This window comes from Stenella coeruleoalba (assembly GCF_951394435.1).
Source record: "Stenella coeruleoalba genome assembly, chromosome: 12".
In the NCBI taxonomy this organism is placed as follows: domain Eukaryota; kingdom Metazoa; phylum Chordata; class Mammalia; order Artiodactyla; family Delphinidae; genus Stenella; species Stenella coeruleoalba.
This window is the reverse complement of record NC_137158.1, coordinates 45,312,837-45,330,866: the sequence shown is the minus strand read 5'-3', so window position 1 is coordinate 45,330,866 and position 18,030 is coordinate 45,312,837. Positions and strand designations below refer to the sequence as shown.

The 18,030-nt window shown below is 37.6% G+C and overlaps 1 protein-coding gene across 3 annotated transcripts in view; it reads left to right on the top strand.

Annotated features, from left to right (window-relative positions):
• The window catches only part of HS3ST5 (heparan sulfate-glucosamine 3-sulfotransferase 5), a 289,600-nt gene that overhangs the window by 162,333 nt on the left and 109,237 nt on the right, over positions 1–18,030 (top strand). For all 3 annotated transcript variants that reach the window (XM_079939649.1, XM_079939650.1, XM_079939648.1), the window contains exon 3: positions 8,676–8,788. The gene's annotated coding sequence lies outside the window, so the exon portion shown is untranslated. The remainder of the gene's footprint in view (positions 1–8,675; positions 8,789–18,030) is intronic.

Below are 18,030 nucleotides of genomic sequence, written 5' to 3'. Positions count from 1 at the left end.
AAAGGAATCCAAATTGGAAAAGAAGAAGTAAAACTGTCACTGTTTTCAGATGACATGATACTATACATAGAGAATCCTAAAGATGCCACCAGAAAACTACTAGAGCTAATCAATGAATTTGGTAAAGTTGCAGGATACAAAGTTAATGCACAGAAATCTCTTGCATTCCTCTATACTAATGATGAAAAATCTGAGAGAGAAATTAAGGAAACACTTCCACTTACCATTGCAACAAAAAGAATAAAATACCTAGGAATAAACCTACCTGGGTAGGCAAAAGACCTGTATGCAGAAAACTATAAGACACTGATGTAAGATAATTAAAGATGATACCAACAGATGGAGAGATATACCGTGTTCTTGGATTGGAAGAATCAATATTTTAAAAATGACTCTACTACCCAAAGCAATCTACAGATTCAATGCAATCCCTATCAAATTACCAATGGCATTTTTTACGGAACTAGAACAAAAAAACTTAAAATTTGTATGGAGACACAAAAGACCCCAAATAGCCAAAGCAGTCTTGAGGGGAAAAAAAGGAGCTGGAGGAATCAGACTCCCTGACTTCAGACTATACTACAAAGCTACAGTAATGAAGACAATATGGTACTGGCACAAAAACATAAACATAGATCAATGGAACAAGAGAGAAAGCCCAGAGTTAAACCCACGTACCTATAGTCAACTAATCTATGACAGGCAAGGATATACAATGGAGAAAATACAGTCTCTTCAATAAGTGGTGCTGGGAAAGCTGGACAGCTACATTTAAAAGAATGAAATTAGAACACTCCCTAACACCATACAGAAAAATAGACTCAAAATGGATTAGAGACCTAAATGTAAGACTGGGCACTATAAAACTCATAGAGGAAAACATAGGAAGAACACTCTTTGACATAAATCACAGCAAGATCTTTTTTGATCCACCTCCTAGAGTATTGGAAATAAAAACAAAAATAAACAAATGGGACCTAATGAAACTTAAAAGCTTTTGTACAGCAAAGGAAACCATAAACAAGATCAAAAGACAGCCCTCCAAGTGGGAGAAAATATTTGCAAATGAATCATCGGACAAAGGATTAATTTCCAAAATATATAAACAGCACATGCAGCTGAATATTAAAAAAACAAACAACCCAGTCCAAAAATGGGCAGAAGACCTAAATAGACATTTCTCCAAAGAAGACATACAGGTGGCCAAGAAGCACATGAAAAGCTGCTCAGCATCACTAATTATTAGAGAAATGCAAATCAAAACTACAGTGAGGTATCACCTCACCTCAGTTAGAGTGGGCATCATCAGAAAATCTACAAACAGCAAATGGTGGAGAGGGTGTGGAGAAAAGAAAACCCTCTTGCACTCTTGGTGGGAATGTAAATTGATACAGCCACTATGGAGAACAGTACGGAGGTTCCTTAAAGAACTAAGAATAGAATTACCATGTGACCCAGCAATTTCTGGGCATATTCCCAGAGAAAACCATAATTCAAAAAGACACATGCACCCCAATGTTCATTGCAGCACTATTTATAATAGCCAGGTCATGGAAGCAACCTAAATGCCCATCGACAGACGAATTGATAAAGAAGATATGGCACATATATACAATGGAATATAACTCAGCCATAAAAAGGAATGAAATTGGGTCATTTGTAGAGATGTGGATGGATCTAGAGACTGTCATTCAGAGTGAAGTAAGCCAGAAAGAGAAAAACAAATATCGTATATTAACGCATATATGTGGAACCTAGAAAATGGTACAGATGAATCGGTTTGCAGGGCAGAAATATAGACATAGATGTAGAGAACAAACGTATGGACACCAAGGGGAGAAAGCGGTGGGGGGTGGGGGTTGTGGTGTGATGAATTGATTGATTGGGATTGACATGTGTAAACTAATATGTATAAAATAGATAACTAATAAGAAAAAAGAGTATATAGATTATTACAGCTCTTGGTTATCTGATAACAATATTCATAAGATGCCCTCTTCTCCAACTCCACTTCCCTACTCACTAATGGGTATTGATCTCAAATTTTCTTTTTTTTTTTTTTCCAGTTGTAACATCTCCCTAAACGTTATCAGATTATACTAACAGAGAGATAGTAAAGCAAGACCTTCAGCTCTTTCAGATATTATACATTAATCTCCATAAATATTTTCTCCCCCTTTTCAATCTACCCTCGTTTTACCATTTGAAGTCTGTATCTTAAACTCAAATCCAAGAATGGCATTTCAATGGCTATTATCCACGTTGCACTTTCTTTATAGAGAAAGGTGGTATGAGAAAGCTCTTGAACTAAAATGTGAAACTTATTCCAGCTAAATCAAATAATCAAATGGGAGCAATAACATTAACACTGCCGACTCAAATAAGTTAATATATTTGGTAAAAGTGGTTATATTTAATAGTTTGTATTGTCACCAAAAGGAAAAAAAGTCATTGGTTATATATGAAATTTTCACTCAAATGATTCACTAACCTGCTTAACAGAGTGTTCGAGAGCATCGAGAATATTCCAAGCACCTGTCTAAGAAGTAGATATTTAACAGTAAATAAGATAGACATGGTCTTAGCCTTCATGGAGCTTACAGTCTGCAAATAAAGAGACAATGGCATCACTATATGACAGGGAATTGGATTGGAGAGAACAGGGTTCTACAGGCTCTAGAGAAAGGACACCTAGAGAGAGGACTGTCAGAGAGATCTTCCTGAGGGAAGTGACATCCAAGCTGAGATTGAAAAGAAGAGGAGAAATTAGCCAAGTGATCTAGGCAGGGGAGCAAGAACCTGACGTAATCAAGGAATTGGAAGAAGGTCTGGGTGAATGAGTGAACAAGGGCAGCGTGGAGTGGAGACAGATGAGGCTGGAGAGCAGCCAGAACCCTGTCCTGCAGGGTCATAGTCAGGGACACAAGATTGGAAGCAGTTTGCTGACTGGAGGTACCTGTGGGTACCCAAGTGAGATTCCAATAGGCAGAGCCTGCACTGCCAAAAAATGAGGGATGGTTTGGTTTTGAAATTTGTAATTTAGTAGGTAACTTGTAAGTATAATGAAGAAGCAGTTAAATTTCTTGAGATTTCCTGGCTAGTTTTCTAGAAAATTCTTTGACTTATCTCCTGCTACTTATTTATATTTCACTGCATGCTATATCTGTAGCTCTGTTTCTCAACAAATTCAGAATTCTATGCTTAAAACGTATTTTATTGATGAATTGAAGTTTCCTATTCTAATTACTCATCTTCAATGTCTCTTTCTTCAACCAGAAATTTATATAATTAAAATGTTGTGTCCTGCCATGAAGAAATACAAAAATAGGAAATATAAGAGTCTATAGTATTACACTGAGAGTCGATTCTGTGGTAGTTTAATTCCCCATGCTTGTCAAAAGTTGTTAAAACATTGCTTGCCTTTTCTGAATATAAAATGTGGGCATACATGTACTAATATATCAAAAAATGACACTTTGTCAAAGAGGGCTTTCATGGGAAAATGTTCTGAATAAAATGTTTTCTTTCTAAAAGAACCCAACCTGTTTAACATTCCAAAGCAAACACAAAAGCGCACAAAATGCCTGAACTTAACTGCCAGTCACAACAGTCAGTTTCATTTACTCTTTAATACTTTTTTCTTATATACCAAAAACTGTTCCTCCAAAAGAACTATCAGTTTTATTCCATGATAACCCTGGTTTGAAGTAAAATAAAAGTAGCTCTGACCCTCCTCAAAATGGATTCTTTTCAGACTTACTAGCACTTCTAATAGTATGAAGATGATATGGTTGGCTATGTCTACCGTTAGACTCAATGTAATTATATGTGAAGCAAATTCCCTTATCTATTAGGAACACTTGCTGCGGCTAACTGCATTTCACTGTCTGGCAGATGAAATGCTGAATTAAAATCTCAAACTAGTTTTTCAAGGTTTTTTTTTCCCCAGTCATTTAAAAATCTTTTAGCCTAGGGGAAGATGGTAGCCAGAAAAGAATGGAAAACAGATGGTATTTTAAAGGCCTGAGCAAGATGAACAAAGCAGATGTACCTTCCTGCTTCTCAAATAGTCCCTCTCCATTGTGATTACTTTGAGACAGTTACAATCCTTTGGACTTTCTGAGGATGTTTGGAGTTAAGATAATGGTTGATAGTTGAAATGATAAATGGTAAATCAATACATAATTGGCTTTGATCACAATCTCATATTGTCTTATCTAAACAGGAGGGATATTAGTATATGTTACCTACATTCTTTGCAGAGAATGAGCCTAAGTCTAGCTCTTGAGTAATAATATCTATTGTTCATTGTTTAGGGAACCAGGGAGAAGGACTGAAAGAAACAGAAGCAGATGGCATTTGAGGTAATTGAGGTACACTATAGCTTGAAGGCATCCTGGAATGCCACATAATAGTACTAGTGTGAAAAGAGGAGAAATATTCTACACAGCTTCACTTGATGTGTAAGCTGAGTCAGATTTTATGTTCTGAATTAAAATTCCTAAAGGGTCGGGGCCAGGGGTGGAGAAGGGTGCAGATGGTTTGAGCTAATGTGAGAGAATGGTAGAAACAGATTCTCCCAACTATAAGCATTCATTGGAGAGTAGAAGGCCCAGGTTTTAATGAAATATTAGAAAATTCTGCATATATTGGTATGAAAAGATATTAATATTGGGAAGAACAGATTTTAGTTACTAATAGGCCAGGCAAATGTGTTACCTTCACCTTTTAATTAAGTTACATATATATATGTATATAAAAGTTACATATATATATGTATATAAAAGTTACATATATATATGTAACTTTTAATTAAGTTACATATATATATATATATCGTCTGTTTAAATAGAAGTTAAAATCAGAATGTATTAGACTGACACAAAGGAAGTTTTGTTACACTGATTGTTACACACTTATGAATCATCTGCTAAAAACAGTGGCTCCTCCTAAATGTATTAAGGCCAAAATTAATTTATATTTAGATCCCTTTAAAGTTTAAATAATCATATCCTGTCTATAGACTATCTTTGCCTATGAGGTTAAAGTATATGTCACATGTATAAAGGAAACATCAAAGGCATATCAATATTTGATTCTACTACATGTTAGTCTTGCCAGAGACCCTGCAGTCATACCTAATATAAACAGCTCACTGTGGGTTCACAACTGAAACAAACAAAAGATACAAACTGATCGTGATTTATTTTAATATTAAAATCTTACAGCACTTTTTAAGCTATTTTATAAATTAATTTCAAAACGGATGAGGCAGTAATATTGAGGTTTAGCTAATTATGTTTAAATTAAATATAAGCATTTAATATAACCATTTTAATTAAATACAAGACTCGGGCAACTAATCATTAAAAGTGGAATTGGTAACTTGAGATTTATCACTCTGAAACCACTTGTACCACATATCTAATGAGTTCTTTCCTCTACTTCAATGGAAGATAAAATGTATCTCCCCAAAGTGGCCGCTAATAAAAGATAACCCTTTCTTGGGCCATGGTTGTCAATTTGATGTTGAACCAGAGCAAAAATGTCTACTTGCATACACAACTGTAGTTACTATTTGCTAAACCATTTTCAACTTGACTTATATTTTAGTTCTATAAGTGCCTAAGAAAACCCCTAATAATTGTATAGCATTTATTACTGCAAAAGAAAATGGATATATTTTGGTTGAAATTTTTTATGATTTTTATAGAGGAGACTCTGAGGAAGAAGAAAATCTAAATAATTTTGTGATTTAATTTTTTTAATTAAAATGATGTATTGCAATTTCAATTGCAGTTGAATTTGAGGAATAACACTGAATAGCTTCATTTTATAAATATACTTCAAACTTTATATTTGTAAGAATATACAAATGTGTTGCTATATTCAAATTTGTATATAAAAATGTGTATTTATTTAAAGAAATCATTGGCTTTTTCTTATGTTTCAGTCTTTATTTTTTTATTAAATTATAGTTGATTTATAATATATTAGTTTCAGTTATACAACATAGTGATTCAATATTTTTTAGATTATACTCCATTTAAAGTTATTATAAAATATTGGCTATATTCTCTTTGCTATATATATCCTTGTATCTTATTTATTTTATACATCGTAATTTGTACCTCTTAATCTCCTACCCCATCTTGTCCTTCTTCCCACTAGTAACCATTAGTTTATTCTCTATATCTGTGAGTCTGTGTCTGTTTTGTTATATTCATTCATTTGTTCTATTTTTTAGATTTCACGTATAAGTGATATCATGTCTTTCTCTGACTTATTTCACTAAGAATAATGCCCTCCAGGTCCATCCATGTTGTTGCAAATGGCAAATTTTCATTCTTTCTTATGGTTGAGTAATATTCCTGTGTGTGTATGTATACCACACCTTCTTTATCCATTCATCCGTTTATGGGACACTTAGGTTGCTTTCATATCTTGGCTACTGTAAATAATGCTGCTATAAACATTAGGGTGCATATATCTTTTGGAATTAGTGTTTTTGTTTCTTCAGATATATGTCCAGGAATGGAATTGCTGGATCGTATGGTAGTTCTAGTTTTAGTTTTTTGAGGAACCTCCATACTGTTTTCCATAATGACTACACCAGTTTACATTCCACCAACAGTTTACTAGGGTTCCCTTTTCTCCATATTGGCTAGTTCCTGTACTACAATGTAACTATCATTTAGCACATTTACCCTGACACATTGTAAGTGCTTAATAAATGTTTGTAAATTGAGTGAATAAATATGTTGATATATTTTATAAAACGTCTTTTAAAAGATTCTGTTTTAAAACCATTTATTGTGATATCTTACCTTCTACTTTAAGCTGCTCTATTAGAATAGCTGATAAAGCTGAAGTGCATCTACTTACGTCTTTGAAGGCAGTGTGTTTTTCTATTATCTATTGCTTTTCTGTGTTCTGGAAGTAGAACAAATATTAAGAATCTAAAAGAGAGCAGGGCCTCTGCTGGCTGAGAGAGTGTGATTTAAAGGCAAGTTAGCTTGTTTTGTTCCTTGTACTAAGTATCTGCAATTACTGATTGTCACATTTTTCTTCCGTTGTAAAAACTGAACTAATTGAAGGTACTACCCTTAGGGGACGAATTCTACAGTGTAATGAATGTTGAGTGCCCTCTTGAGTTTAGCATGTTAATTATTCATAATTATAATGATTTCTGTTTATTTGGGAACTTTAGAAATAATTCTGGTTTATCAAAACAAATTGAGAAAGAGTAGTTGAGGCTTTGTTTTGTTTTATTTTATATTGAGGTCTCAGCAGGTGTATGAACATGCCAAGAAGTTCTCTGAGCAATGGAGCCAGTTTTCTGGCTAATAAGTGGATATTATTGATGTGTGGCATGTCCTGAAATAACTGAATGAACTTTACTCATTCTCTGGTTTCTCTAAAACTATTTGGGCAATATTGGGGTGGTGAGGGGAAGTGTTGACAAGGATTCAAATGGAAGAACTGGAAATAATGAATGAAAGCATGTTAATCAGAGAAGAAATACAATAGATTTGGTAGCTGGCTATTAGCCAAGTACATATAAAATTTTAAAGGTTTTCCTTTTCTTGAAAGAGGTGTGTGTGTGTGTGTGTGTGTGTGTGTGTAGCTTTGCGCTCTAAATATATTTGCATCCAGTGGACCCAAGTGAAAGATGAACATTCTAGCTATTTTGGACTGAATAATCTTTTTTTTTTTTTTTTTTTTTGTGGTACGTGGGCCTCTCACTCTTGTGGCCTCTCCCCTTGCGGAGCACAGGCTCCGGACGCGCAGGCTCAGCGGCCATGGCTCACGGGCCCGGCCGCTCGGCGGCATGTGGGATCTTCCCGGACCGGGACACAAACCCGTTTCCCCTGCATTGGCAGGCGGACTCAACCACTGCGCCACCAGGGAAGCCCTGGACTGAATAATCTTTATGTCTACTATTATCAAATACATATTAGTGTTAATGATGTATTAGGACTGGGCTCCTACAGTCTATTTAGACTTCATACGCGTTCTTAATAATAGCCTGAAACGACAATGAAATATTACTTTTTAAAAAGGAGTTTGGCATTGCAAATCTGTTACGTTGAAATTTTTTTTCATTTTCCCATCAATTTATTTTTTCATCTTTCCAATACAACACTTTTTGTTTTAGAGCCTTACATGTACTCTGCAGCTAGAGAATTACTCAGGTCTCCTAGTAATCTATATTCAACTTAGGAGGAAGCAGCAATTGCTTAATATATTCAAGGAGTAGCAAAGGTAAGAATGATGAATAATCATCATATGGTTGTAAAAAGGCCAATATATAGCATTTTTTAAAAGAGTACATTTAACCACTCTCAACCTAAAATCCTCAGCAACCAGATCAGAAACAAGAACATTACGTGAAAGTACATGTGGGTAGCCCCCAATTTACAAGTCCGTCTCTGATCAAAGGGAATTAGCAATTACATATTCCAGGGTTAGGCTCACATGTGAGCTCTGTCCTTCATCAACAAATTGTTTAATAAAAAGACTGGAAGTACTTTAAAAAAAAAAAAGAAAGAAATGTTCTGATCATACCTAATATGCTTCTTCAAACACAAATTTTTAACCACGGATACTGAGGAGTAGAGAGAAAAAAAAAAAGACTAATGGGAAGATCACTTTGCCTCTGTCTCTACCCCCAGGTGCTAACAGAGCAGGGAACAAGCTAAAAGGACAGCAGTAGATGTGGAGAGGCCATGGAGCATCCACCAACCAGATAATCATCGCTGGAATAACTGGAGGTGTCTGGATGTAGGTATGTGTACCAAAGACTTCTGTGTGTTCCTGCAATCCATTATCTAGCTTTCCCATTCATGTTATACACCTGCCGTCTCATCAGCCTTTTGAAAGCCCTACTTGGCAGGACTTGGAGGCACGCACATATGCACACAGCCACTCATAAATGCAGGGCGGCTCTCCAGCAGGAGGTCCTCTCTCCTCTGTGGGCTTTTAAAACATTCTACAGAATGACTTTAAACTGCCTCCTGGGGCTTCCCTGGTGGCGCAGTGGTTGAGAGTCCGCCTGCCGATGCAGGGGACACGGGTTTGTGACCCGGTCTGGGAAAGATCCCACATGCCGCAGAGCGGCTGGGCCCGCCCGTGAGCCATGGCCGCTGAGCCTGCGCGTCTGGAGCCTGTGCTCAGCAATGGGAGAGGCCACAACAGTGAGAGGCCCGCGTACCGCAAAAAAAAAAACAACAAAAACCTGCCTCATGATTCTGTAATCTCAGCGTTCCCATATAGAAACATTTCCCACTGGCACTGAATCTTGTTTCCTGAGCACAGAGGCCTTTGTCTTTGCTGTCCCACTATCTGAAATAACTTTCCCAAATCCTCTCTGCTGATTTTAGTTCTGTTTTTCCTCCAAGACCTAAGTCAGGTTTCACGTACATGACAACATCTTGCTGACTCCCCATCCCAATTCATTCCTTCCTTTCAAATGTGTGTAGGGCTTGTAGTCATACCTCTCCTCTGGCATTTGACAACTTCTATCATGTATGGTGGTTTCTTTCTTCATGCGTCTATCCTGTGTTCTCAGTGTAACTGTTTATTTCTGAAGAGGCAGGATCTGTTGCATTTTTGTATCAGAGTCCAGGACCAGGGGAAATGGGCCTGAAAAGATCTACCATGATGGAGCGAGGCAACAAAGGGGCGTGGTCAAGAACACAGACTCTAGAGCAAGGCTGCCTGAGTTTGAGTTGCTGCCCAGCCAACTACTAGCTGTGTGACCTTGGCAAGGTTTTTTAAAAAACTTTCTATGGGGCTTCCCTGGTGGCACAGTGGTTATGAATCTGGCTGCCAATGCAGGGGACACGGGTTTGATCCCTGGCCCGGGAAGATCCCACATGCCGCAGAGCAACTAAGCCTGTGTGCCACAACTACTGAGCCTGCGTGCCACAACTACTGAAGCCCACATGCCTAGAGCCCATGCTTCACAACAAGAGAAGCCACAGCAATGAGAAGCCCATGCACCGCAACAAAGAGTAGGTCCCGCTCACCACAACCAGAGAAAAGCCCATGAGCAGCAACAAAGACCCAACGCAGCCAAAAATAAAATAAATTTACTAAAAAAAAAACCACAACACTTTCTATGTCTTTGTCTTCTCATCTCCAAAATAGGAATAATAGTAATACACCCATTTCCTTAAGTTGTAAAATTTCAGTGAGCTAATAAAGAAAAAGCACTTAGAATAGTGTGTAATACATATCAAACACTCAAAAATCATTACTTCTTTGTTACTGTATATACAATAATAGTTCATCTCATTTAATTTCTCAATAATACTAGAAGATAGATGGCATAATTCCCATTCTAAAAACTGGAACCCTGTGACCCTGAGCGGTCAGGTTACTGCCTAAGATTGAGAGAAGAGACAGAATGAGAACCAAAGTGTCTGATCCTAAACCCTGGGCTGTTTCACTCCCCACGCTGTCTCACACAGGTGCCTAGCGACTAGTTCATATTGATAATAATGAAATTTATTCTTCTCTTTTCTTATGGTTTAAACCAAATTTGACTCAACAAGTATTTCTAGTCCCAGGCACTGAAGGAGAAAGATGAAGAAAATACAAGATGGCTATTCCTACCCTAGGATGTTTTACAATCTAGGTGATTCAAGTAATGAAACAAAGCAGAACTATCTAACACACTTCTTAACCTCTCGTCCCTTGGTTCCTTATGAGACTGGCTCTTCCATGGTCCCTCCCTCACCGCATGTAATAATGTAGGTTGGACACAGTATCATTGTCTACAAAGATAACACTTTGGGGTTTGGTGGAATGTGCTACTTAAGAGTAAACTATAAAATTTATGAGTTTTAAAATTGTTTTATTTTATTTGAACTTATTTTGGAGAATTTACAAAGAGCTCTATTAAACTTGGCAGACTGGCCCCTCTTGGAATCTCTCTATTTTCTAGGAAATTATCAGCAGTCTTGTTCTTCTCACTGCCAAAATTCCTCGGCTAGTGCTACTTCATTTGTGCTGTAGCACTTAGCTCTGTGTTGGGATGTAGTAGATGATTGATAAATCCATGATTAAGTTGAATTTTGTCACCCTACTAATACTTAAATATGCTCTGCTCTCCTGGCCTACCACTGAATTACAGAGTAACTTCAAAAGTCCTCTGTGGACCTAGAGGAACTACCTTATGTGAAGCATACCCAAGAGAGAGGAGTGGAAGAACTAACATGTTTGAACACTTACCTTATTCTAGGTTTTTTACTCTGCATACAGCATTTTATTTAATTCTCAAAGTAACTCCATGAAATAGATATTATTATATCCCCTTTACCAACAAGGAAGCTAAAATTCAGAGAGTTTAACGAACATATTGTAAAAATCACAAAGCTGGTGAGAAAGAATTTCAAACACAAGTCTAATCAGCCAGGCAAATGATGCAGTAGTAATGGTGGTGAAGTGAGGGCTCGATTCCGAGTTATGAGGCAGGGACTGCGTTTTGACACTAACTACAAGTGACTCAGACACATCATAGAACCTCTTCATGCCTCAGTTTCCTCATCTCACATGACATTGTCAGGAGAATCAAAATATTTTATTTGTAAGATGGCTTTGAAATTAACATTACAAACATATAGTCATGGGCCTGGTAAATATAAATACTGAAACATTGGAAAAATCCCCAAATGGTTAGAAATTCCTAGTGGGCCATGGGGAGAAGGTGGAAGCATTGAAAGGAAGCAAAGACCAAACATGAAGAAACACCATGCCTGTGTAGGGACTCTGGGAGCAGATCTAGAAAAGATGGCTCTAGTACCAATGCTGACCCAATGCTGTTCAGTTACCAGTTACCAAGTGACAGTTATCATGTCCTTCAATGTTGGCTTTAATAGCCATAATCACTAAACCAAGGACTAGACACAGGACAAAAACATTGGAAATCAGGACTGTTGCATATGGAACCAGATACCTTGTATAAGGAATGGTTGTGTGGCAAGCTTCTCATTCGGAGGATTAAGAGTAATACTGTCCTTAAATACATGGTTCAAAAATATGTACCCAGCTCCCAAAGTACCTAAAACAGTGATCCCCAACCTTTTTGGCACCAGGGACCAGTTTCGTGGAAGACAAGTTTTCCATGGACCGTGCTGTGGCGGGGGGATGATTTCAGGATGATTCAAGTGCATTACATTTAATGTGCACTTCATTTCTATTATTATTACATTGTAATATATAATGAAATAATTATACAACTCACCATAATGCAGTATCAGTGGGAACCCTGACCTTGTTTTCTTGTAACTGGATCATCCCATCTGGGGGTGATGGGAGATAGTGACACCCAAAGTGTTTTGCTTATGTCCAGTCTACTCTATAATCTCGTTCTGGCTGCTGTCACTGCAGAAAACCCTGCTTCACAAAGATAGGATGTTGGAAATGGAAGCAGGCATTTCAGTGCTTTTGTGGCAATCTCAGGATATTCTGCCTTGACTTTATTTATTTTTTAACATCTTTCTTGGAGTATAATTGCTTTACAATTGTGTGTTAGTTTCTGCTTTATAACAAAGTGAATCAGTTATACATATACATATGTTCCCATATCTCCTCCCTCTTGCATCTCCCTCCCTCCCACCCTCCCTATCCCACCTCTAGGTGGTCACAAAGCACCGAGCTGATCTCCCTGTGTTATGCGGCTGCTTCCCACTAGCTATCTATTTTACGTTTGGTAGTGTATATATGTCCATGCCACTCTCTCACTTTGTCACAGCTTACCCTTCCCCCTCCCTATATCCTCAAGTCCATTCTCTAGTAGGTCTGTGTCTTTATTCTAGTTTCTTCATGAAAGAAGAAACTTTTGGTTTCTTTTTTTTTTTCTTAGATTCCATATATATGTGTTAGCATACGGTATTTGTTTTTCTCTTTCTGACTTACTTCACTCTGTATGACAGACTCTAGGTCCATCTGCCTCACTACAAATAACTCAATTTCGTTTCTTTTCATGGCTGAGTAATATTCCATTGTATATATGTGCCACATCTGCCTTGACTTTAATCCAGAATGTGTGGAGATTTGAAGTTGTTTCAAACATACTTTTAAGGCCGCCGTCATTTGTGATCTCAAGAAGTTGATCCACTTCTAGCACAAAGTCAATTCACCTGGCTTATTCACAAATGGGTCATGGATCCATTCCTTCCCAGTTTGGGAGTCTTTTGTGGTTGGGAAGTAATGCTCAGACTCTTTTGAAAGCTGAAATAGTTGATCATGCACCAGCTAAGAGAAAGAAGTCCCTGGCTCAGTCTTTTTCAAAATCTTTGCTAATGTTTACAACATGTCAAAAATCCCAATGTTCACTCATTGCCCCCATAATTTCAGTTTGGCTTTGAATGCAGCCACTTTATCTGCTAACTTGAATACAGCTGTCATTCTCCCCTGAAGTGACAGATTGAGTTCGTTGAGCAGGTTGAATATGTAACACAAGTAAGCAAGTTTTGCGACCCGTTCCGTGTCACTGAAATGTGCTGCCAGTGGTGACTTTCTCTAAAAGGAATCTCTGCAGCGGCTCTCAAAAACTCTGGCCAGTGATCTGCCTTTAGAAAGCCATCTCACTTCTGTGTATAAGAGAATACGTGTGTGCTCTGCGTCCATCTCCTCACAGAGCTGCGCAAACAGATGTGAGTTAAGGGCACGTACTTCAGTGTGGTTGATAATTTTAATCACATCCTGCAAAACGTTGTTAAGTTCAGGTGACATTTTTTAGCTAGCCAGCATTTCTCTATGGATGACACAGTGCATAGACTCACATTCAGAAACGACCTCTTTGACCCGAGTAGTGAAACCAGAAAGCTGTCCAGTCATGGCAGCCGCTCCATCCACGCATATACCGACACAAAATGACCAATTCAGTTTTCCTGATATGTAATCATTCAAAGACTTGAATAGTTCTGCAGCTGTGGTGTTGGTTGGCAACAAAAGTGCACATAACATATCCTCATGCACATCCTCCTGAAAAAAATATGGCACAAAAACAAGCATTGTTGCCCTGCTGTCAACATCGGTAGACTCGTCGACCTGGATTACGTACCATGGTGACTCATTAATCCTCTCTAACAATTGTGCCTCAATATCCTCTGCTATTTCATCAATTCCTCTAGTTATGGTGCTAGCCAAAAGAGGAGCACGTGCCACCTTTTGAACGGCATCCTCTCCCATAAGTTCATGACAAATGTCCTTAGCGGCAGGCAGGATCAACTCTTCACCAACAGTAAAGGGCTTCTTAGCTTTAGCAATGCAGTTAGCCACTAAGAATGATGCTGTCAGCACAGACACGTTTGATGAAATGGTGGCCTTCAATAATTGCTTCTGTTCTTTGTGTTCACTTTTTTTTCTTTTGAAAAACTCCAGTCTTGTCTTTTAATGCAGGGTGCTTGGTCTCCATGTGGCGAAAAAGTTTTGAAGGTTTCATGGCTTCATTGGATAGCCGGTTGCCACATATTATACAAAGCGGGCTTGGAGAATGTGAATCACCTGTTGCAATGAACCTGTAATTTAAGTAGGACTCTTGGTATTTTCTTTTAAATGCAGCTTTCTTTTTGTTGGCAGTCTTAAAGTCTTCTGCTGTCTCATCATTGGGTCTTTCCCCCTTTTCAAAGAAACTCTCCAGCAACGTTTGTTTTTTACTCTTTTTGGCTAGGGTTCGCTTGTGGGCTTACAAAAACTGTGACTGAGACAAGTACATAGTGCGGGCAAGAGGCTCGGATGGAAGTGATAAATAAAATAATGGGCAGGCCACACATGGACTAAAATAAGTGTCGGATTCTGACTTAAAGCCTGCCACCAGATGCAGCTGTACAATTTAAGTACATCAACTCATTTGCCAGTATAAAGCCTGCCACCAGATACAGCTTCATTGTCACTTGCCACTCACTGATAGGGTTTTGATATGTCTGCAAGCAGTTGATTTATTATGAAGTCAAACCCCTCTGCTAATGATAGTCTGTATTTGCAGCCGCTCCCCAGTGCTAGCATCACCACCTCACCTCCACCTCAGATCATCAGGCATTAGAGTCTCATAAGGAGCACGCAACCTAGATCCCTCGCATGCGCAGTTCACAGTAGGGTTCGTGCTCCTATGAGACTCCAATGCCACCGCTGATCTGACAGAAGGCGGAGCTCAGGCAGTAATGTGAGAGATGGGGAGCGGCTGTAAATACAGATGAAGCTTTGCTCGCTGGCCCACTGCTCACCTTCTGCTGTGTGGCCCGGTTCCTAACAGGCCACGGACCGGTACTGGCCTGTGGCCCAGGATTTGGGGACCCCTGACCTAAAACATCCTACAGGCCTCAGTGGGATCCAGCCTGCTGCTTCTTGAAACAATCTCTTCAAAAGTTTTTCAGAGGAATTAATGGCGCTCAAGTTGTACCTGATGTCTGGTTTTGACCTTGTAGATGTTGAAGAGTAGTCAGTGTATTTGATGAGTTATTAAGCATGTGCTTCAGTTATTATGATAATAAAAACAGCTCAGTCTTAAAAAACTGTAAGGTGCTTTCCATTTCTGAGCATTTAATTGCATTCCTACTGAGTTTAGACAATAAATCATTAATCTCAGCATATGACCTAATGCATTTAGATTTAAGAAAATTACCCACATTTTTTCTACTCTTTTGTTTACATGCAAAGTTCCAGAAACCACCTACCAGATTTTTTTTAAATTGTATTTTAACCTGAATGAGAACAAGTAACCTATCTGATACTTAGAACAGTATTCAAGAAGTAAAAGATAAATTAAGAAACCACTTTGGTAAGTGTCTTTTGTGAAAACCTGCCTAGAAGAGGCTTCCAAGATTACTGCTGATATGGAAAAGCTATCATCAATTGTTCGGTTTCATCTGGCCAATTTCAGCTGTCAAGTATTCCTAAAACTATAGGCCTATGACAATAACACATTTAACTTTTTTGAAGTAGCCTCCCTATTATTTGCAGTTTAGCATTATTGTTAATTATTAAGCATCTTGATGGTAGAAAGGGTTGCAAAGATAATGATTTCAATAATATAGCAACAAATGGCTAATTTGGGGAATATTTTTAGGGTCTTGTCCTAAGTTATAGAAGTATTTTGTAAACTGTAAGTCACTCTCTGAATATTATTTATAAGAATAATTTTTATAATACCAAATTATGTTTTTCTGAAAAGTACTGGAATATAACAGAGAAAAATGTTTCTATCTCCATTACTTAAAAAATATTCATACACATGTGTTCCTCAACACATAGTAGGATGGTACCCATCTCAGAGGAGACTCATATGAATTATATTATCGACATTCATAGAGGGCCTGCTCTATGCTGGACACTTTAAAATAGGTATCTCTCAGTCTTCAGGATGTCCCTGCAAGGAGATTTTTTTTTCCCCATATATCCTTATACAATTGGAGTTCAGAGAGGTTAATAAAGAGATTAGTAAACTAGTAAATGGTAGCACCACAATTCAAGCCCAAATCTTTTAGACTCCTGTACTCATGCTCTTTAACTATTACGGAAGCCAGTTACCTCCATAATAGATAGGAGGTAATGAGTCAAAAATAAAAATTCTGAAAACAAAACAATAGCTACCATTTATTAATGTGCTGGGCTGTGTACTGGGCTAGGTGCCCTAGGGGCTTTAAATTCATTATCCTAATAAGCAGCTCAAAAGAGTTTAATCATCTCAGGTTTTTCAAATTAAGTGGATATTCTTTTGAAGTTTTTTTTTATTGAAATATAGTTGATGTTCAATGTTGTATTAATTTCAAGCTTACTATGTAGTGATTTGACATGTGCATATATTATGTAATGATCTTCACAATAAGTCTAGTAACCATCTGTCCCCAAAATTATAAGATTATTGACCACATTGCTTATGCAGTATATTACATCCCCATGGCTTATTTATTTTATAACTGGAGGTTTGTACCTCTTAATCCCCTTCACCTATTTCACCCACCTCCATACCCTTCCACTCTGGCAACCCTGTTTCTTCTGTGTATCTAAAAGTCTGTTTTCATTTTGTTTTGTTGTGTTTGTTTGTTTTGTTTTTTAGATTCCGCATATAAGTGAAATCTTATGGTGATTGTCTTTCTCTGCCTGGCTCATTTTATTTAGCATAATACCCTGTAGGTCCATTCATGTTATCGCAAATGGCAAGATTTCTTTCTTTAATTGCTGAGTAATATTCCATTGTGTGTGTGTACAACATCTTCTTTATCCATTCATCGCTGATGGACACTTAAGTTGCTTCCATATCTTGCCTTTGCAAATAATGCTGCCATGCATATTGGCGTACATATGTCTTTTCAAATTAGTGTTTCTGTTTTCTTCAGGTAAATATCCAGAAGTGAAATTGCTGGATTGTATGGCAGTTCTGTTTTTAATTTTTTGAGGAACCTCCATACTGTTTTCCATAGTGGCTGCACCAATTTACATTCCTACCAACTGTGCACAAAGGTTCCCTTTTCTCCACATCCTCGTCAACACTTATTATTTGTTGTCTTTTTGGTAATAGCCATTCTGACAGGTGTGAGGTGATATCTCAATGGTTTTAATTTGCGTTTCCCTGATGTTTAGTGATATTGGTCGTCTTTTCATGTGTCTGTTGGTCATCTGTATGTCTTCTTCGGAAAAATGTCTATTTGTGTTCTCTGCCCAATTTTTAATTGGGTTGTTGTTTTTTTGATGTTGTGTTGTATGCGTTCTTTGTATATTTTGGATATTAACCTCTTAACAGATATATCATTTGCAAATATCTTCTCCCATTCAGTAGGCTGTCTTTCATTTTGTTGATAGTTTCCTTCATTGTGTGAAAGGTTTTTAGTTTCATGTAGTCTCATTTGTTTATTTTTGCTTTTGTTACCCGTACCTGAGGAAAACAAAAATCTAAAAAAAAGAAATATTTCTAAGACCAAGTATCAGAGTGTATTGCCTATGTTTTCTTCTAGGAGTTTTATGGTTTCAGGTCTTACATTTAAGTTTTTAATCTATTTTGAGTTTATTTTTGTATATAGT